Genomic DNA, 22,345 nt, shown 5'->3' on the forward strand with positions numbered 1-22,345 from the left:
AAATGATTTATTAAAGAATATTTGTGAAGCAGACTGTGATGTAATATTGGTAGTTATTTTAGTGAGATTTTACAAACATTGCTATTATAAAATAGGATGGTGGAAACTGACCCCTTTTGAAGGTTTTTCTTTTTACAGATTAGTGGTCTATTTTTGGGGTACAAGCTGATTTTAACAAATGAATACATACATTTGGAATATGCTTTAGTCCAGTGGTTCTCAATCTATTTACCATTGTGGGCTGCATATGCAGCTCTTTGTGTTATGTGCGTCACATCCATACAATGTATATACTACCTGTGTGGAGTTGAGGGTGTCACATGGGCCAGAGCTGTGTGCCGACTGGGCTGCCAGTGGGCTGTGGGTTGAGAAGCAGTGCTTTAGTCTGCTCTTCATAGAATATCTTTCCTCTAACATATCAGGTTTAGTTCTCTGTTGTTTTGCAAGTGAAATCTTTCTTCAATTTTGTTGCTTTGGCAATAGAGAATACCACTATAATGCTTTGGTTTAATTTCCAGAGTGTTTTAATTCCTAAGATGAAATTTTATTAAGAGTAAAATACTTTAAGTGTAATTTGAGGGACACAATTTCTTTGTCTTAATTTCTTTGGCATACTTTCCTTCATTGTAAGAAAACACAGCATAAACCTTTCTTCCAAAATGAAGATTTTATTTTTGTGTTGTACCAAACTAAGATTTTATTTTGTGTGTGATACCAAAAATACAAGTCACAAGATAACAAGTTTTTAACAAAGCTTATGGCAATCTTGAACTATAGTGTTTTGTTGGCTGTATTTCTAAGTGTAGTAGTTCTTTTGATTTCAGTATTGAGGTGCATTTTAATAGATAAAACTGTTAAAGGAATATCTTTTTTTCCTGTATTACGCTTTCACTGGTGGTAGTGATATATTTTTGGTCTGCCTGTTGGCTCCCCTCCCCCATTTCATTTTGTTTCTATCAAGAGATTGTGCCACAGGAAGATTGACAAATAAGCAGGAACAGCTGGATACTTACTTCCTTAAGCCCCAATCTTGTAAAGACTTTTAAACAAATGCTTAACTTTACTAACAGTGTATAAAGTTAAGCAGCGCATGTGCTTAAGTTGTTGTAAGATCAGGGACTTATGCCAACGTCTTGTTTGAACTGTGCTTAGCACAATGGGACTGGCCAGAACCCATGACTGGGGTGGCCCCCCATGGTACTGCAATACAAATTATTAATAATAGAACTGTTTTCTTTGTGTACAAAATTGAACGGTATTGTTGTGATATGTGCATGCCTTGGACATGTTCCTTTCAGGCAGGTGGTAACAGATGCTTATGTCTCTGTCTGGTCATTTTTGTGTTGTCTGCCTCACAACGAAAGGTTATTTGGATACTGAGCCAGGTGCCAGTCAAAAGGTTGCAAAATCTGCAAGAGAATCTACAGGAAGAAACAAAACAATAGAGAGGTGGGGAGTGACAGCCTGCTTATGAATGAAGTCAAAGGATGGGATTTGTATATATTGGGAGATAAGCTAACAGCATGCCTGCCTTGTGAAAGGAGAATCACAGCCTAGCATGTCTGTAAAATGCTGCAGGACCTTTGGGTGAGCATTACTCTACTCTACAAGACACCAAAGTATCTAGTTAATTAAGTCTAGGTCCTAGAATGTGTGTTAGGACTTTGTTTTATATGTAAACATTTGTTTTCAATGCTACTACTTGCTATTACTTGAATCTCTATGCTTTGTTAAATAAACTTATACTTGATTTCAATATAAATATATCTAAGTTCAGTGTGTTAAGTGGAGAGAGAATCTGAGGTGGAACTGGTAAAATGGGGCGCCCTGTTTCTTTAGAAGCAGCGAATTGGTTAATGCTGTGGGTATAATAACATAGGTCTTCCCCATGTTCAGTGGAACAGAGGCTGGACACTGAGCCCTTCGAGCATCTCCTTTGAGGGTTGGAGTGTGCATATTGCTAACCTGTAGAGTAACAGTGGAGCTGGTGAGGCCTAGAGAGAAGTGCTTGTGTTGCCTGTGGCCATTGGATTTGGGGATATGACCCACGGAAGGCACAAAGCTTCCTCATGCTAAGGTTATGTGGTAGTGAGGTGCCTCACAATCATGGGTACCCTGGGAAGCATTTTTACAATGTTGGCTAATGGGTTAGGAGAGAGCTTAGTGTTTCCCTTGATCTGCTAGCACATGTTAAAATTTTAGCTGTGTTGTACACACTATTAGAGAGAGGAGATGGGGGCAAAAAACATAACTGGTTTCAAGACTGACCTTGATAAGTTTAAGGGGGGGATCGTATGACTAGACTCCCTACAATAGCATGTAACTGATCTGCAACTGCTAGTAGCAAATATCTCCAGTGGCCAGTGATGGAACAATAAATAGAGAGGGATTTGAGTTACTACAGACAGTTTTCCCCAGGTGTCTGGCTGCTGGGTCTTGCTCATGAGCTCACTGTGTAACTGATCACCGTATTTGGGCTTGGGAAGGCATTTCCCCTGAGTCAGATTACATAGGTAAGAACGGCCATACTGGATCAGACCAAAGGTCTATCTAGCCCAGTATCCTGTCTTCTGACACTGGCCAATGCTAGGCGCCCCAGACGGAATGAACAGAACAAGTAATCATCAAGTGATCCATCCCCTGTTGCCCATTCCCAGCTTCTGGCAAACAGAGGCTAGGGACACCATCACTGCCCATTCTGGCTAATAGCCATTGATGGACCTATCCTCCATGAATTTATCTAGTTCTTTTTGGAACCCTGTTATAGTCTTGTTATAGTTTGGCAGAGACCCTGGGAGTTTTTCACTTTCCTCTGCAGCCAGGGTCACTTGCAGGTTTAAACTAGTGTAACTTGAAGTCTTTAAATCATGATTTGAGGATTTGAATAACTCAGCCAGAAGTTATTGGTCTATTACAGGAGTGGGTGGATGGGATTCTGTGGCCTGCAATGTGCAGGGGCTCGGAGTGGATGATCATGATGGTCTCTTCTGGCCTTAAAGTCCTATGATTCTCACCAACAGAAGTTGGTCCAATAAAAGATGTTACCTCATCCATCTTGTTGTCTCTCTAATATCCTGGGACCGACATGGCTACAACAACATTGTCTGCACAATGATTTTACTTTTTGTACTAGGCCTGATCTACACCTAAAACTTAGGTGAATTCTTCCATCAACCTAGCTACTGCCTCTCAGAGAGATGGATTACCTACGTGAACGGGAAAAACACCATAAATTGCAGGAAGCATCTACATTAGAGTACTGTAGCTATGCAGCTGTAGTGTAGACATGGTGGTTAACCCATTAAAAATGCACCTTTTTTCCTAGTTAAGATGAGGCCTAAATGTATAGAATATATTTACTAATTATGCCTCCCATAATAGCAGATGCATAGTTTTGAGGAATTCGCATGAATTATAACAGGGAAAAACAATTTTAAAGCAGAGTTTTTCTTTAAAAGTTAAGGTATTGGGAGCACACTTGATACTTGAGCTTTTAAAATGAAATCTACATTTTTAATTGAAACTTGAATGTTAAAATTGCTGGATGTATTAAGTACACTAGAACTCGGGCACCTATCAGAATTACACTAGACACTCTCGAAAAATATGCTCTTGAAAAGACACTGCTCTTGTTCTGGACAATTTAAATTAATTGATCAGCTGACAATCATTAATGGATTGATCCCAAAGTCTTTATAGAAGGTAACACCCACTGGAGTCAATGTGGAATTTTGTCAATCTCGGGACCACAAGATTGTGCCCAAAATATGTTGTTTATGCAGGTAATGTGTGAATCACTGTGCTCTGGAGGGAGTATAATTCAAAGATTGGCATTAGTTGTCAAGCATTCTATCTTCCAGAAGTAATATGCATAAAGTTTAAACAAGATACTCTCAAATTGTATCGATATGAAGTACCATGATGTAATCATATAATTATACTTTATACTACTTTAAACAAGATGAAGTACAATTATACTACTTTATTTATAATTTTATAAATTTATTTATTTATAAAGTACAATTATACTACTTTAAACAAGATAAAGACAATTATACTTTATACTACTTTAAACAAGATACTCTCAAACTGTATTGATATGAAGTACCATGATATAATTATACTTTATACTAATCTTTATACTGTACATGCTGCTTCTAACATTTTATTGGAATCTAGCAGGCAGGGTCCAAATTGTAGTTTCTTCTGTTTTTTCCCCTTAAATTTGGAAAACTGGCTCAACCAATGAGTATAAAGTAATTTACAATGGTGTAAGTGATATTATATAAAAGACTGTTTCCAATGCATGATGAGGATGTGGGTGAAAAGCAGATCTGACTTGATTCTCCTGGTGCTGTGTATTGGAAAATTATTTCTTAGAGATAGTATCAGATTACAATATGCTAACTGCTCAGCTAAATTGTGGGTTTTGACTTAATGCCATTGCACTTATTTATTATTAGTATTATAGAGGTGTCCAGAGGCCATAATTAAAATCAGGGCTCCCTCATGCTCAGTGATGTACAATCATATGTAAAAGACTATGAACTGTTTTAAGCAGGGACTGCCAAAATAATCAAGATGTAACTGGTGACTCTAGACCAGCATTGTAGAAATGACAATAATGGGGTAGTCATCTGTTTTTTAAACCTCATAATCCACTGTTTCTGCCTTAATTTATAGAATATCAGAAAGATTCTTTTTAAAGCTTACATCCTTTTTTTCCCTAGGCAAGGATGTGGAGATGTGTAAAGCCATTTTTAAGACTTCAGTAAAGGGTAACAGGTATGCACTGGCTGTTTGTGGGGAAACTAACTTAAATGTTTATCAGTATAATGAATTAGTCTGGACTTCAGTGACATTAAAATTTAAGCTCTGTATTTTACCTGCTTTTTTTTTCGTCTTCCAAGATCTTTGTATGGGATTTTCTTTGAATACAACTTTGTTTTTGTATAGTATGTGTGCATGCGTAGTGTCCTCTTGTACGGATGATTGGAGTCTGTCTTTTCCTTGGTGGCCTGTAAAGGATGTTTCTAAACTGATTTAGTGAAATTGGCACAACTTTTGTGTGTAGACTGTTTTACTTTAAGAAGAAAAGGAGTACTTGTGGCACCTTAGAGACTAACCAATTTATTTGAGCACAAGCTTTCGTGAGCTACAGCTCACTTCATCGGACCCCGCTCCATGGTGGGAGTTTGAGGGCCGGATTAAAATGTCTGAAGGACTGGATGTGGCCCCTGAGCCATAGATTGCCCACCCCTGGCTTAAAGGAAGGCACTTGGGTCTTGAGAGAAGAAGATTACAACATCAGAGTTGTCTGAGACCTGGAAAGTTGGGGTCAAGTATGTGAGGTGCAGGAGAGAGCTGCCTGAGACTCTGACGGGAAGCAGCAAGAAAGGTGTTCCCTAAGACTGAACTTCAGGAGACCCAGTAGAGGGAACTAGCATAAATTGGTTAGTCTCTAAGGTGCCGCAAGTACTCCTTTTCTTTTTGCGAATACAGACTAACACAGCTGTTACTCTGAAACCTGTTTTACTTTAGAAATATTAGGGCTGTCATCTCTGGTCTTTCCCGGTTTTGCTGGAGTGAGAGCCCCTCTGCGAAAGGCACTTATGGAAGTTTATTTTGAGCTGTCACCTGAATTGAAGGAATAGAATGCTGATTCATTTAAAAAACAAAAACAAACCTCCTTTCAACAGGTATTAGGTATTGGAACTAAAGAGACATTGACAAACTATCCCCATATAGCATTTTTTTAACTGTCTCATTAACAATTCCTTGCTTCTCAAGTGCTTCAATTTCTTGTGATTTCGTTATTTGGCTAATGCTCCAGTTGACCATAGCCTTACAATCTGAACAAGATTTAAATTTCTTATTAAAAATGAAAGTAAGCGGAGGAGCATCCTCCCCCACCTCTTTAGGCTTTCTTTATACATAATAAACAAGTGAGAGGGCATAAGATCAATTTTTCCCATTTGATGGTGACTTTATTAAATGTGATCAATTTATTGGTGACTTTATTAAATGGGACTTATTTATGGAAGTTAGTCTTCATTGTGTAGGTACTTGTAAAGGTACTGTAAGCAACTTTATGGGTTTCTCTTACATTATTCCATTTGATGTCTTTGTTGACAAGTCAAGATATGATTAAAAATTGCAGAATATAAACACACAAGGGCAAATCTTTAACTGGTATCAAGTGTCATAGCTTCATTGATGTCAGTAGAACTATGACAACATACTCCAGCTGAGGCTCTGCCCCATCTGATGGAGTTTCACTAGTATCAAGCTAGAACTAGCTGCTGGCTGATACCTTGTCACAAGGTGACACTAGCTCTTTAAGAGGGAAGAGACCTGTGTACTTGTGACTGGTCAGAGGACCCCTTGTTAGGCTTAAAGTAGGGGTGGGCTAACTTTTTGGCCCAAGGGCCACATCTGGGTATGGAAATTGTATAGCGGGCCATGAATGCTCACAAAATTGGGGGTTGGGATGTGGGGGGGAGGGCTCTGGGGTGGGGCCAGAAATGAGGAGTTCAGAGTGTGGGAGGGGGCTCCGGACTGGGGCAGGGGGTTGGGGTGTGTGTGTGTGAGGGCTCCATGTGGGCTATGGCATGGGGCTGGGGATGAGGGGTTAGGGGTGCAAAAGGGTGCTCTGGGCTGAGACCGAGGGGCTCGGAGGGCAGGAGGGGGATCAGGGCTAGGGCAGGGGGTTGGGGCACAGGAGGGGGGTCAGGGGCGCAGGCTCTGGGTGGTGCTTACTTCAAGCAGCTCCCAGACGCAGAGGCATGTCCCCCCTCCAGCTTGTATGCGGAGGCATGGCCAGGCAACTCTGCGCTGCCCCGTCTGCAGGTGCTGCCCTTGCAGCTCCTGTTGGCTGCGGTTCCCAGCCAATGGGAACTGCGGGTGCAGCATTTGGGGCTGGGGCAGCATGCAGAGCTCCCTGGTTGCCCCTACGCTTAGGAGCCGGAGCGGGGACATGCCCCTGCTTTCCGGAGCTGAGTGGGGCAAGCCTTGGACCCCGCTCCCTGGTGGGAGTTTGAGGGCCAGATTAAAACGTCTGAAGGACTGGATGTGGCCCCTGAGCCATAGATTGCCCACCCCTGGCTTAAAGGAAGGCACTTGGGCCTTGAGAGAAGAAGATTAGAACGTCAGAGTTGTCTGAGACCTGGAAAGTTGGGGTCAAGTATGTGAGGTGCAGGAGAGAGCTGCCTGAGACTCGGACAGGAAGCAGCAAGAAAGGTGTTCCCTAAGACTGAACTTCAGGAGACCCAGTAGAGGGAACTAGCACAAAGTTTTTGATGGGAACTGATCAAAGCTGGGGATGCTTGATGAGCAGAAGGCTTGGGCAGTGGGCCCTAGGAAAAAGGGGTCTATCCAGCTTGGACAGGGGAAAGCAACCAGAATGAAAATTTATTGTGTAAGAGTGGATCTTTGCTGCAGAAATTGCAGCTTTTCCATCACTTTCTACCAATTTGGCAAGATTTCTGAATGGTAAGTTCTCTTTGTTTGACAGCATTAAATATTGTTTTCCCAATACCAGATAGGGATGACAGTTGCATTCTGTTAATGCACATACAGCTGGAAGCATTTTGCAGAAATCAGGTGGCATGTCTGAGGTGACACTTGTCAGTTAAGCTGGGAATGGTGCCTGTTTCAATCTACATGTTATCTGTGTGTTCCATTTTTGGAAAGTAGTGAACAGCCAGGACCAAAACGTGTACCAGGTGATCTAACTATTATGGCTTCTTTGATAGCAAGAGGCCCAAAAGCATATTGGCATAGATAGCATGCAGAAGCTTCTTTGCGTCTGCTTCCTCCTCAGTATTGTACAAGCCTTAAGCTTCTTCAAAACCTCTACTGGTAATGGACTTTGCTATTTCGACACAAGAAAAGCCTCCAACAAGTGAATTATACAAGTAAGTGCTTGTTAGATGCTACCTTTAGCAACATTTGCTATGGAGACACAGGCACTGGTGTTCACCAATCACTTGGCATATCTTACATTCAGCCTTAGAGCTGCCTGGCGCTGTCTTGCAGTTGTCAGAGTTTGACAGATATGACAACAATAAAACTTTTGATTATGGAATTAGCTTTGTCAAATCCTTTAAGGACCTGCCTCAAGTACTCAGCAGCCAACTCCTCAAATGTGAGGAATTAAGTCTCCAGTCATCATTTGTATGACTGCCATGGCATCTCTGATGTACACTGTGGTTTCTTTGTTGCATACTGGTAGCTCATGGATTATTTTGGCTTGAGCTTCCAGTTAATACCCTAATTCAGCCTTGTCTATTCTTATTAATCCATCAGCATGGAAGAGGGACATAGGCACAAGCCCTATTGGGTAACTAAGAATAGTTGCCTTTGAAGCATCTGTTCTGCATCTTGCAATTTCTGGACTGATAGCTTCTGGTGGTTGTCTTCTGTGAAATCGTCTTGGCTGTGTCAGCAGATGTTTTGATGCCAGATTTCTTGATGACTGAGGAAGCTGTGTCCCCCATCAGAATCAAGTGCACCTCTCTCAAATCTCTCCATTTTGTTTTTTACCAACATCTGCTATTTTCAGTTGAGACTCTTGTAGATCTGATGTCACATGCAGTCCAGTAAATAGGTTGATAAGAACCTCTGGATGTGACTCAGGGTGAGATGAATTTGTCATATTGTTGTTGTGGTTGGTAAGAGCAGTAACCTGCACTTCATCCCTCTTCTGTGCAGAGGCAAGGACTTGTTTGTGGACTTTGTCTTCATTACTTCTTGGGACATTTCTTTCTTCCATAGCTTTTGAATATTCATAATATGAAGCTGTGTAGTGTCATCTTTGACACTAATACTGACCTGTGCATAAGAGTCACTGAATTAAAAACCTAATTTTAGAATATTTCAAAGACTAGTACTGCAGACATAGGCAATTACAAATTAAAATGTTCTACCGGGCAGACTAGATGCTACATTTGTATGTACAACAACTTATTAATGGAAGAGCATTACATTAAGAATTCATATACATTTGTAACTACCCATTATGCAGAACAATCTATGGGCACGCAGTGTTCTACTACTGTTGCACAACCTTCAGCATGAGACTAATCTGGTCAGCAAATTTCAACTGAATATATAGAAAATTATTATAGTCTTATGAGATACTTTTGACAATTAAGAATATGTGATGTGAAAACACTTCATATTAGTGTATCACAAAAATTGCCATTTTTGCCATGTGATAACCACCTTGATCATTTCTGGAAAAAATACTTGCCCATGCAAAACCAATAAAAATCTTAACACATTGTAGTTTTGGTAGCTTTGACCAATAAATGACACATTAAGGTGTTGAAATTAACTTAAACTGTAAGAATTGTAATCATAGCCATGTTGCAGTATTTCTGGAACTGTGCAAAAAAAAAAAGACACTTTCTCATTTTGGGTACCATTGTTTCACCTCACCTACAGGCTTATAGCACCACTTGACAGCTCCACATCCAACCTGATCAAAATGTATATAAAATAAACTCTCAAATGATATGATGTGGGTGTGTGTTAGGGTGTGCACATTACGCCCCAGAAATATCTCCCTTTTTGGAGAATTGCCTCATGCCTAATCGGGCTGGTTGTGTGTGACTTAAAAAAAACAACAAAAAACTACTGCATCTACTGCACAACATTAAAAACCAGTGAAATATTCTGGGTGTACTCTGTCAATTATGGTAAACTTTCGGTTCATGTCATGTTAATGTCCTGGATGCTGCTCTACTAGAACTGAATTTTTTCTTGCATTTTTTAAATCTACTGTGCAGTATCTGCCCTAATTGGAATTTCAGTCAGAACCAAAGACATAAAAAGTAGTAGGCAGGCTTAAAGTCTGGTAAAGTTGCTGTGTTTAGTTTTGGTCTTTGACAGGCATTTCTTTGCATTCATCACCATGTTAACTAGTGAGCACTTGATTGCCTGAGGCATTACAACTGGAAAGAGTGACCAAAAATATAGTGTGTCTTGGATTGCAAATGAATATTACAAGGAAGCAAGTGTTAACATCTGGGACACAGCCTATTGTAGTCATCATAGTAGTGGCAAGGAATAGGTGATGGGTTCTGTTTCAGTGACTTTCTGTGCAGGTATTTTTGTGATTTTAAGATTACTGGGAGTAGAATTGGGTTGTTTGTCAAGTTAGTGACCTATCCATGACTTTTACTATATAGCCCTAACTAAAACTCTAGGTGGGGGGGCCATGGGTGCTCGGGGGCGCTGGTGCTGGGGGGTGGGCAGGTGGGAAGGGCTGGCAGGCTCCCTACTCACCTCTGTGTGTCCCTGCATCTTCTAGGCAGCAGAGGTGCCGGGGGCTCTGTGTGCTACTCCCACCGCAAGTGCTGGCTACACAGCTCCCATTGGCCAGGAACCACAGCACATGGAGCCCCCTGGCCCCTCTGCCTCAGAGTTGCAGGGAGATGCCAGTGGGAGCTGGGGAGCCCCCCACCTCGAGGTAAGCATCATCCTAGCCCTGAGCCCAGCACTGGCTGCTGCAGAAGTCAGAGGTCAGGGACAGTCACGGAATCTGTGACCTCCATGACAGACTTGCAGCCTTACTCATAGTAACAGTCTATCAAAGGTGGAGCCACCAAGATAGCATGTGAAAAGTAGACAATCTCTTAATCCTATTACATTTTATGGATTGAGACGGTGAGTGGAGGCTCAAATAGGTACTACAGAAAGAGGAAACTAAATGGCCACTGTTGTGGAGGATATGACCTAGCGAGAGGAAGATTGAAAGTTGGTTATCTCTCAAGAAGACATTTTCCTCCCTATTTGACCCCCTGAAAAAATACTGCATGGAAAGCATGGCAGAGAAATTAAAATAAAAGTAATATGGCTAAACAGCTACGCTAGTGAAGGCATTTTTATATATGCTTATTAGCTTCCTTTGTTTTTTGTGGATGTACATTCATTCTGTATAAGAGGTAAGTTGGCTTTTTTTTCTTTAAAGTTAGAAGTTAACCTTTCAATTAAAACAGCACAGTATGGTTTGAAGCACTGCACAAATACTAATTAATTCACTTCAATGCTAAAACCATGCTGTCTCTTATGGCTTCCTGTTGTTTGCACTGGATAAATGTTTGTGCTTCACCAAGGCATTAACTTCATCCTGATGATGGATTGTGTATAAAAAACAGCTTCACCTTGTAAAAAATTAATAGAGGCACTTAAGATTATTACACGAAACAGGAAGCCTTTAGGGAATCTTACTAAAAGTCCCATTTTAACACAAAATCACTTAATTGCTTTTCTTTTATTTCAAAATACGGTAAATCGAAATTATAATTTCCCTACTGGAGAATTTCACTTACAGCAATAGTGTAAAATCCCTTAAACCTAACAAGTATATTCTGGAATTAATTTATGTAATTTGCACTATTAAAATAACTTAAAGCCATTTTGAGTAACACACACAGTATAGAATTAAATGAAACTCTAACTCCGATGTCAGAGTAATACAAAAAAACCCCCACTTTCCTCATTTTGACTTTTTCTGTTTTCAGTTTCAAAAGAGTACTTGTAGAGTATTATTTGGCATTCAAAACTTTAAAAGTTAGCTTAGCTTTTTAGTTTTAAACTGACCTAATAAAACATGGTTTTGAAATATTTCCAATATAAGGAAACTGTTAGAGCATTTCAGATTTTAATTCTATTTTAATATGCAAATTATCTCTTCTGGACATGTGGAGAGGAAAGGAGATTTGAATTATTGAAGAGCTACAGATATTTTCAAACATCAGTGAATCTCAGAAGGCACAATGGTTATGCTCTATTAATATAGACCTTGGGATGTGGAAGTGTCTCTTGATAAAGTAGTTTTTGTTTTGTTGGGTTTTTTTTATACAAACGAGAACTTTTCTAGTAACTACTTCTTAGAAACACTTCCTTCTTAGTGGTAATTTAACAGAAAGCCACAATACAGTCGACATCAAGGGAGAAAATGGGTCATATGATTAGGTTGCAACATCAATCATTCTGAGCTGGGATTAGGGATTTGAGAGGTGTGGAGTGGGAGAGAGGATGTGAGGTCGAGAAATAGATAATGGGTCATCCTTCCGCTCTTAGTACTTAAGCACAAGACTGAAAGTTAGGCACTTCACCAGTCCTTGCAGTAGTTTGGGAGTACGCAGTAGTTTGGGAGTACACACTAGTGATGAGATAATTTAGAATCTGCCCTACCATTTAGGTGTAGCAGCTCATTTTTGGCTGAGTAATTTCCTCTGATAATAGCAAAGGTCATTATAAGATATGCCACCTGCTATCTTCTTGGAGTAGTCATTTACGTACAGATAACATACCTTACAGACTGTATAAGTCTGAGAAGGAATTTTATTCCTAAAATGTCCTTTCAGTGGCATTGTAAATACAATTAACTCTTTATTTATTTATTTATTTATTTACCAAATTATTTTAATAATATTGTGGAACATAGCTTGCACTGTCTGAAGTACAGAGAAATTTTTGGTGACTCATGTTTCTTTGTGGCCTATACAAAAAAGGAAACAACTATCTTGTAAAAATATTGCCAATGTTCTTTTAATATGGGAACACTACTGCTATATCCAGTGCCCTTCAAAGGTTAAGACAACTTTAAAAAACTGAAAAGATTTTTGTGTGCCAAGGTCCGAGTTCAAGGTGCTGTTTCTTCTGTTTGCAACAGATAAAAGTACCACTTAAAGGGGGAGCAGCATTTATCAACTATTCAGGGACTGTTGTTTTCCTGCAACTTAGTTCTCCTATGTCAATAAAGTATTTTCTTTTAAAATATGTTTAACTCAAGCCTACTAAACAAGCCTATTCATACATAAACATTTTTTATACAGCACTAACAGTATTTATAAATCAAAGATGGTCTAGAGCTTATCTTGTATTTACAGAGGTTTGGACAGTATTCAGTCATCTGTGTTCATGAAGCTATGTCCAAGGAAGTTAAGTAGAGAAATTTATGCTTGTCTCCCCTTCACTTAATTGAACCATTGTAGTTCCTCCTGAATGTGGTAACAAAAATGGTGTATGAACTTAGAAGCAGCACAGGATTCAGATATCTTTTGTTTTCATATGAAGAAGGAACCACAGAAGGTAAAATGGAGTGCCTATTTAACCTTTTTTTAGTGGTACAGTGAAATAAATTTGTAAATGTTAAATTCAGACATGGGGGGCGGGGAGGGAGTATTGAAATGAAACTAGATCAATTCTTATTGCTATCTTGCTTTTTCCCTTAGCCTGCATCTGAAGTAGAGGTAGAATTTAGCTTCTACCTCACAAAAGTATGAACACTAGCTATTTTTATACCCTTTGGTTGGAATTTTATTTCTGCTCTTAGAAACCAATAATTTCTATTGTCTATCTTTAGCAGTCAAGCTAGCCTCTGAATCAAACTGGGGAATATGAACAAGATGTTAATTAGGTGATAACACTAGTAAGTACCAGATTTTGCCACTCTTAACTCTTTTTAAGGAGTTGCACTGAAATCAGTATGATTGAGTAAGGTCCTATTCAGTGTGAGTAAGGCCCTGTCTACTCTAGTGAATTGGAATACAGTAAGGCCCTGTCTACTCTAGTGAATTGGAATACAGTAAGGCCCTGTCTACGCTAGTGAATACACTAGTGAACTACCCTGTCCTGATGCAGCTGTGCCACTGTAAGATCGCTCATGTAGCCACTCTATGCCGGCGAGAAAGAGCTCTTCCCATACAGCAATCAGATCCAGTGTCCCATTTGCTCCATGCTGGAGCTTGTTTGCGATTCTGGGACTGCATGGTCACCTGTTCTGCTGAGCTCACCACGCTGACCAAACAGGAAACGAAATTCAAAGTTCCTGGGGCTTTTCCTGTGTACCTGGCTAGTGCATCGGAATTGAAAGTGCTGTCCAGAGTGGTCACATTGGAGCACTCTGGGATAGCTCCCGGAGGCCAATGCCATCAAATTTCACAGTGCTGCATCTACAATACCCCAACTTCGACCCAGGAAGGTCAATTTTTAGTGCTACTTCCCTCGTCAGGGAGGAGTACGGCAATCAATTTTAAGAGCCCTTTAGGTCGGCGGAACGGGATTGGTTGTGTAGATTCATTCCTTATAAAATCGACCTAACACAGCTAAATTCAACCTAACTTTGTAGTGTAGACCAGGCCTCAGTCTCTAAACTTGTGAAATAGCTGTTAGAAAGGCACCATGAAAGCAATAAGGGGGTTGTTTAACCATTTTTTTTGAGGAAAATCTGTCATTATTTATGAACCAGTAGGCAGCGTGGCAGTGCTTATCTCCTCCTCTCCCCCTTCACTTTGAGAGGCTAATGGTAAGTTGTGTCAACTTAGTGCAAAGAACAAAAGGAAATACTGTGAAATTTAAGGATTCCCCAACCGAATGTTTTTTAATATAGCTGTCCCCCTATGTTGACAAAGCTTATCTCTGTCTAATGTAGAAGTTTACTTTGGTATGTCATTTTACTGGGCTACCAAAACACAGGCTGTGTGGAAGATCACATCAAAACTTTCTCACAATTCTAGATCAGAAAAAGTGGTAGAATACTCGTATTGGGAACATCTCCATTATCCCTGCCCTCTTCACATATGCTTTGGGAGAAGTGCTGGAATGGAAAGACTGCATTGCTCATGTATAAAATTATTCAAGGAGAACAATTCTGTGAATAAGTGGACGACATTTGGTGATATGGAGTTGGCAGAATGTTCATTTTATAAATATGAAATATGGCTCTGGCAAAAGGGTCAAAATGAAAATCATTGCCAAAAATTGATTTGGAAAAGGACTAATGTGTCTGAGTTCTAGGGGGAAAAGTGAGCCTAGGCAAAACAGTAATGACTTATCTGACAAGAGCTAATTAGAGTAATTTGGATTCACATGTAATCTAATGTGTCTTCTCTTTTCCTTGATCATTCTCAGTCTCCTCCCCTCCATTTTATTAATCCAGAAATACAACTTTTCCCACTAGTTCTAAAACTGGATCCACTGCTTGTATTTATGCAGTACTACCAGTGTTAATTGCTGCTTGATATTTATTTTTGCAGCATACAAATTATAGTGGCATCCTGACTATAGTGACTAAGGCCTGGTCTACACTAGAAAAATCCACACTCCAGAGCAGCATAGTTAAGATGAACAAAGTCCCCCCTCCCCGTAGACAGCTCTGGGCTGACAGAACTGAAGAATTCTTCCATTGACCTAGCTACCACAAAATCTACTAAACTCCCCTCCCAAAAAACAGAGTCCAGAGTAGCAAAGGATGGATTCTCCAAGAAAACCTGAAAGTTTAAAAAGATCTCACTAAGAAGAATGTTTCTGGCTGACAGCATGGAGAACCCTCTCTCTCCAAGTGAACACATGGCAGACAAATGAGGCAGAAATGCCAGAGCTGAAGATCATCAAATGTCTACCAAAGACTACAGTCTGCAGATCTCTGAGTTTATTAAGGCCATTAGAGATGATCTGACAATCAAGCTTCTTGAGGTAAAGAAAGAAGTTGCTAACTTGAGAGAGAGAGTGTCCGTGTATGCCTACACATGAGTTAGATGTCTGCAGCTGACCTGTGCCCACTGACTCAGCCTGAGCCCCACAAGCCTAAGGGGCTGTTTAATTGTGGTGTAGATGTTCGAGCTTGCAATGCAGCCTGACGTCTGAAGCTCTCCCACCTTGCAGGGTCCTAGAGCCTGGGCTCCAGCCTGAGCCTGAACATCTGCATTACAGCCTTTAGCCTGAGTCCCTTAGCCTGAGCTGGCTGGCATGGGTCAGCTGTGAGTTTTTACTTTCGGTGTGGACATACCCAGTGCTAGAGACTAAGAACAAAAGAACGGACATACTGGGTCAGACCAAAGGTCCATCTAGCCCAGTATCCTGTCTTCCGAAAGTAGCCAGTGCCAGGTTCCCCAGAGGGAATGAACAGGTAATCATCAAGTGATCCATCCCCTGTTGCCCATTTTCCAGCTTCTGGCAAACAGATGCTAGGGGCACCATCCCTGCCCATCCTGGCTAATAGCCATTGATGGACCTATCCTCCATGAATTTTATCTAGTTCTTTTTGGAACCCTGTTATAGTCTTGGCCTTCACAACATCCTCTGGCAAAGAGTTCCACCGGTTGACTGTGCGTTGTGTGAAAAAAATATTTCCTTTTGTTTGTTTTAAACCTGCTGACTTAAAAGAAGCAGGTGAGAGAGAAACAGAGCTTCATTTAGTGATGAAGCAAAGAGAAAAAGATGCAGCTTCAATTGGATGATATAGAAAACCAATCAACAAGGAACATCATCAAAATTAAGGGACTGCCTGAAAAAGTGTAATGAGGAAACATAATCTAGTATGTAAAAACTTTTAATTGTGGGAGATATTACATCTTAGCTCTCTGGAAGAGGTAAAAGTGGAAAGAGGACGTGGAGCGCTACTTGCCTGATCTGGGCTTCGTCATAATAACTAATCCCAGATGGCTAATTGTGAAACATCATGATTATCAGCAGAAAAATTTAATTATGAAAAAAGGCACAGCGCATTCAGCGCTCATCACAAGTTGCAAATTTGAGTGCCTTTTTTTCATGACCTCTCTGCCCTAACTTAAAAAAAAAAAAAAAGAGAGAGAGTGAGCACTGGGGGAAATAGAGCAGCACTCAGAAGGACAGCTATCTGCTACAGATTGCTATTTAAATTGTCATTCAAAATCAGTGTAATACAATAAGAGATTGTAAACAAGGAAAAATACACTCTAGTCAGTTTGGATAGAAATCCAAATTTCAGATGTACAAGACGACTTTCCAGAGGTAGTAACTTTAGATAAGCTACTAAACATTCTTAGAAAATGGTGAAACACAGGAAAAAGCAGACAGAAAAAGAAAAGACAAAAGACTCTGGAGACCATATTGGCAATGGAAGTGAAGTTGAACAAGAGAACTCAGATATCTGAGTAGTAATCGAAAACCCTAATCTGAAGGGACTTCTTGGGAGTCACCAGGAATGAACAGCCAAACAGTAGCTCAGTTAATGTTATAAAGAAAATAGTACAAAGTTCACTTTAATTGGGGTGGTCAGTAATAGCTGTGTGTTTTGAATTTTAAAATGTAGAGGAAATAAAGGACAATAAGAAGGGAATGGGGAAGGGATTTCAAGGTTGGAGAAGATTGGGGGGGAATAAAAAAGAGAAGGGACGGGAAGGAGCCATTAGGGGTTTTGTTTGAATCCTCCACATAACTCAAATGTCAGATGGTAATCTATTCCTATGGGTGAGGTCAAGGTCCCACATATGGAGAATGTACCTCCTTTGGATTGCAAGAGGAGCAGCCCAATTGCTGATGGGGAAAGTACAGGGGTTCCAGGTTCAGCAAAGCAGTTTTTTGAGGACTGTTTTATGTGTTATGTTGATATTTTGTTTGTGGATTTAGAGTAAGGGGAATGCAAAAAAGGAGAGGGAACAGGGAAGGCAAGGGGGAATTTAATACAAAACATGGATATGGAAGTTTCCAAACAGAAACTAAGCCATATTCAGGCATGCAATAGTGAATGCAACTTAGCCCTGGTCTACACTACAAGTTTAGGTTGAATTTAGCAGCATTAGATCAATTTAACCCTGCACCCGTCCACTCAAAGCCATTTTTGTCAACTTAAAGGGCTCTTAAAATTGATTTCTGTACTCCTCCCCGACGAGGGGATTAGCACTGAAATAGACATCGCCGGGTCGAATTTGGGGTAGTGTGGATGCCATTTGATGGTATTGGCCTCCGGGAGCTATCCCAGAGTGCTCCATTGTGACTGCTCTGGATAGCACTTTCAACTCAGATGCACTAGCCAGGTACACAGGAAAAGCACCAGGAACTTTTGAATTTCATTTCCTGTTCGGCCAGTGTGGCGTGACCATGCAGAGCTCATCAGCAGAGGTGACCATTCAGTCCCAGAATCACAAAAGAGCTCCAGCATGGACTAAATGGGAGGTACTGGATCTGATCGTTGTATGGGGAGACTAATCCGTGCTATCAGAACTCCGTTCCAAAGACAAAATGCCAAAATATTTGAAAAAAACTCCAAGGGTATGAAGGACAGAGACTCACAGCAGTGCCATGTGAAAATTAAGGAGCTCAAGCAAGCCTGCCAAAAAAACGAAACAGGCAAACAGCCGCTCCAGGTCAGAACCCCAGAAATGCCGCTTCTATGATGAGCTCCATGCAATTCTAGGTGGTGCCCTTACCACTACCCCACCCCTGTACATAGATTCCTGCAAGGGGGGAGTCTCATGCAACAGAGATGAGGATTTTGGGGATGAGGAAGATGACCGTTCTCCCCGACAGTCAGGAACTGTTTATCACTCTGGAGCCAATACCCTCCCACGGCGGGCTCCCGGACCTTGAAGGTGGAGAAGGCACCTCTGGTGAGTGTACCTTTTGTAAATATAATACATGGTTTAAAACCAAGCATGTTTAATGATTAATTTTCCCTGAAGACTTGGGATGCTACTGGAAAAGTCTGTTAACGTGTCTGGGGATGGAGCGGAAATCCTCCAGGGACATCTCAATGAAGCTCTCTTGGAGGTACTCCCAAAGCCTTTGCAAAAGGTTTCTGGGGAGGGCGACCTTATTCCGTCCTCCATGGTAGGACGCTTTATGATTCCAGGCCAGTAGCACATAGTCTGGAATCATTGCATAACAAAGCGTGGCAGCATGTGGTCCCGGTGTTTGCTGACATTCAAGCAACATCTGTTCTTTATCTCTCTGTGTTATCCTCAGGGGAATGATATCATTCTTGGTCACCTGGTTGAAATAGGGGAATTTTATTAAGGGGACATTCAGAGGTGGCCATTCCTGCTGGGATGTTTGCCTGTGGTTGAAAAGAAATCACCCCTGCTTTTAGCAACGTGGTAGAGGGGGGCCCGTTCACTCTGAGCTGTTTGCGTTTGGCTGGCAGGGATCTTCCCGATACTAGTCACGCAGTGGGAGGAGGGGTGAAGTGATCATCCCAGAGAACTTTAGTTGGGTTTGTGCTGCACTTTAACCCGAAAACCGCAGCCCCTCCTTTTAAATGGCCAACCCAATGGGTGCTTGGTATGGGAAAGGAGGGCGCTGCTGTTTGAAACCATTCACCGTAAATGAGTCTACCCATTGTTCTCTAAAATGCCCTTTTCAATACTGCTCTCCCTTTTTTTCCCCTCCCACAGCTGCAAATGTTTCAACCCTCCCCCTATCATCTCCGTCCCAGCTAGCGCAGATAAGGAGGCGAAAAAAACGCACTCGCGATGAAATGCTCTCTGAGCTCATGTAGTCCTCCCGCACTAAAAGAGCTCAGCAGAATGCGTGGAGGCAGACAATTACAGAGTCCAGGAAAGCAGAGAATGAACACGAGGAGAGGTGTCAGGAGCAAGATAATAGGTGGCGGCAGCATGATGAGAGGAGGCAATGCTGAGGCTACTGGAGGATCAAACTGATGTGCTCTGGCATATGGTTGAGCTGCAGGAAAGGCAGCATGAGCACAGACCACTGCTGAAGCCTCTGTGTAACCGCCCGCTCTCCTCCCCAAGTTCCATAGCCTCCTCACCCAGATGCCTAAGAATGCGGGGGTGGTGGTGCACGGGCAGCTCTGGGCACCCAACCACTCCACCCCAGAGGACTGCCCAAGCAACAGAAGGCTGGCATTCAATAAGTTTTGAAGTGCAGTGTGGCCTTGTCCTTCCCTCCTCTCCCACCTCTCCTGGGCTACCTTGGCAGTTATCTCCCTATTTGTGTGACGAATTAATAAAGAATGCATGAATTTGAAACAACAGTGACTTTATTGCCTCTGCAAGTGGTGATCGAACGGGAGAAGGGAGGGTGGTTGGCTTACAGGGAAGTAGAGTGAACCAAGGGGGTGGGTTTTCATCAAGGAGAAACAAAGAGAACTGTCACACCGTAGCCTGGCCAGTCATGAAACTAGTTTTCAAAGCTTCTCTGATGTGCAGCGCACCCTGCTGTGCTCCTCTAACTGTCTGTCTGGCTGCGTGTAATCAGCGGCCAGGCGATTTGCCTCAACCTCCCACCCTGCCATAAACGTCTTCCCCCTTACTCTCACAGATATTGTGTAGCACACAGCAAGCAGTAATAACAATGGGAATAGTGGTTTCGCCTAGGTCTGAGTCAGTAAACTGCGCCAGCGTGCTTTTAAATGCCCAAATGCATATTCTACCACCGTTCTGCACTTGCTCAGCCTATAGTTGAACAGCTCCTGACTACTGTCCAGGGTGCCTGTGTATGGCTTCATGAGCCATGGCATTAAGGGGTAGGCTGGGTCCCCAAGGATAACTATAGGCATTTCAACATCCTCAACAGTTATTTTCTGGTCTGGAAAGTAAGTCCCTTTCTGCAGCTGTTCATACAGACCAGAGTTCCTGAAGATGCGAGCGTCATGTACCTTTCCTGGCCATCCCACGTTGATGTTGGTGAAACGTCCCTTGTAATCCACCAGTGCTTGCAACACCATTGAAAAGTACCCCATTTGGTTTATGTACTGGCTGCCAAGGTGGTCCAGTCCCAAGATAGGGATATGTGTTCCGTCTGTCGCCCCACCACAGTTAGGGAACCCCATTGCAGCAAAGCCATCCACTATGACCTGCACATTTCCCAGAGTCACTACCCTTGATAGCAGCAGCTCAGTGATTGTGTTGGCTACTTGGATCACAGCACCCCCCACAGTAGATTTGCCACTCCAGATTTGATTCCCAACTGACCAGTAGCTGTCTGGTGTTGCAAGCTTCCAGAGGGCTATCGCCACTTGCTTGTGAACTGTGAGGGCTGCTCTCATCTTGGTATTCTTGCACTTCAGGGCAGGGGAAAGCAAGTCACAAATTTCCATGAAAGTGCCCTTATGCATGCAAAAGTTTCGTAGCCATTAAGAATTGTCCCAGACCCACAACACTATGCGGTCCCACCAGTCTGTGCTTGTTTCCCTGAGCCCAGAATCGGCATTCCATGCTATGAACCTGCTCCATTGCCACCAGGATGTCCAAATTGCCGGGGCCTGTACTTTGAGAGAAGTCTGTGTCCATGTCCTCATCAGTCTCGTCACCACGCTGCCTCCGCCTCCTCGCCTGGTTTTGCAGGTTCTGGTTCTGAACATACCGCATGATAATGCGCAAGGTGTTTACAGTGCTCATAACTGCTGCGGTGATCTGAGTGGGCTCCATGCTTGCCATGGTATGGCGTCTGCAAGAGAGCAGAGTTGCAGCAGAAGCGGTGGATGATGATGGTTAGCAGGCCTACTGCACAGTCTGCTGCCAGCAGCACAAAGGACACAACAGCGGCGGTGTCGGTGAGCTGAGCTGAGCAGGCTGCACGCTTGCTGTGGTATGGCTTCTGTAGGAGAGCAGGAAAGCAGAGCTGCAGCGGAAGCGGTGACTGACGACCTGCGAGGTGGATTCAGGAGAGCAGAATTGAAGTGGGAGCCTATGACAGCCAACATGGAGAAATTTGCTATCTAGACAAGAGCAGGAGAGCAGAGTTGCAGCAGAAGTGGTTTGATGACTATGGTTAGCAGTCCTACTGCACAGTCTGCTGAAAGCAGTATGGCGTCCGCATGGAAAAAAAGTGCAAAACAATTGTTTGCCGTTGCTTTCATGGAGGGAGGGGTGGCTGATGACATGTACCCAAAACCACCTGTGACGATGTTTTTGCCCCATCAGGCATTGTAGCTTAACTCAGAATTCCAATGGGCAGCAGGAACTGTGGGATAGCTACCCACAGTGCACCGCTCCATAAGTCGATGCTAGCCACAGTACTGTGGACGCACTTGGCCGACTTAATGTGCTTAGTGGGGACACACACAATCGACTGTATAAAATCGCTTCCTAAAAAATAGACTTCTATAAATTTGACCTAATTTCGTAGTGTAGACATACCCTTATAATTAAAAACAAAAGAGACTTTGGCAACAGAAAGATTCATGTCATTACGCAGTTTTTAAAAAAAATCACAATTTCAAATTTTTCAGTAAGATAAATAATTACTCTCAATGTCTCTTCCTTTTAAAGTAGCATTTATGTCAAAAGGCTAAATAATGTCATTAAAAGGAAAAAAGTTCTAACAGAACTTAAAAAAACCCCCTACTCACATTATTCTATTTCAAGAAACTCCTTTTCAGGAGGGGCAAATTATGGATATGAAAGGTAACTGATTTCGACAGACATATTTTGCTTTCTAAAGAAGAGAAGAGTGAATATAGTATTTGCTAAACATGTACCTTTTCAGATTACAGATCAATTTAAGGATAAGGTGGAATGATTTATACTCTTGAAGGTCACAATCACTGAGTTATTAATAACAATATCAATACATGCTCCCAACCCAAAGCAAAACACCTTTTTTTTTT

At 41.9% G+C, this 22,345-nt stretch overlaps 1 protein-coding gene across 3 annotated transcripts in view; it reads left to right on the top strand.

Annotated features, from left to right (window-relative positions):
* HYCC1 (hyccin PI4KA lipid kinase complex subunit 1) overlaps positions 1-22,345 on the top strand; it is an 85,568-nt gene that overhangs the window by 1,876 nt on the left and 61,347 nt on the right. The window contains exon 1 of one of the 3 annotated variants that reach the window (XM_084619067.1): positions 4,768-4,785. The exons of the other annotated variants lie outside the window; for them this stretch is intronic. The gene's annotated coding sequence lies outside the window, so the exon portion shown is untranslated. Of the gene's footprint in view, positions 1-4,767; positions 4,786-22,345 lie in introns of those variants that run through there. 3 annotated transcript variants of the gene reach the window in all.

Source organism: Lepidochelys olivacea (genome assembly GCF_965140295.1).
Source record: "Lepidochelys olivacea isolate rLepOli2 genome assembly, chromosome: 2".
Classification (NCBI taxonomy): domain Eukaryota; kingdom Metazoa; phylum Chordata; order Testudines; family Cheloniidae; genus Lepidochelys; species Lepidochelys olivacea.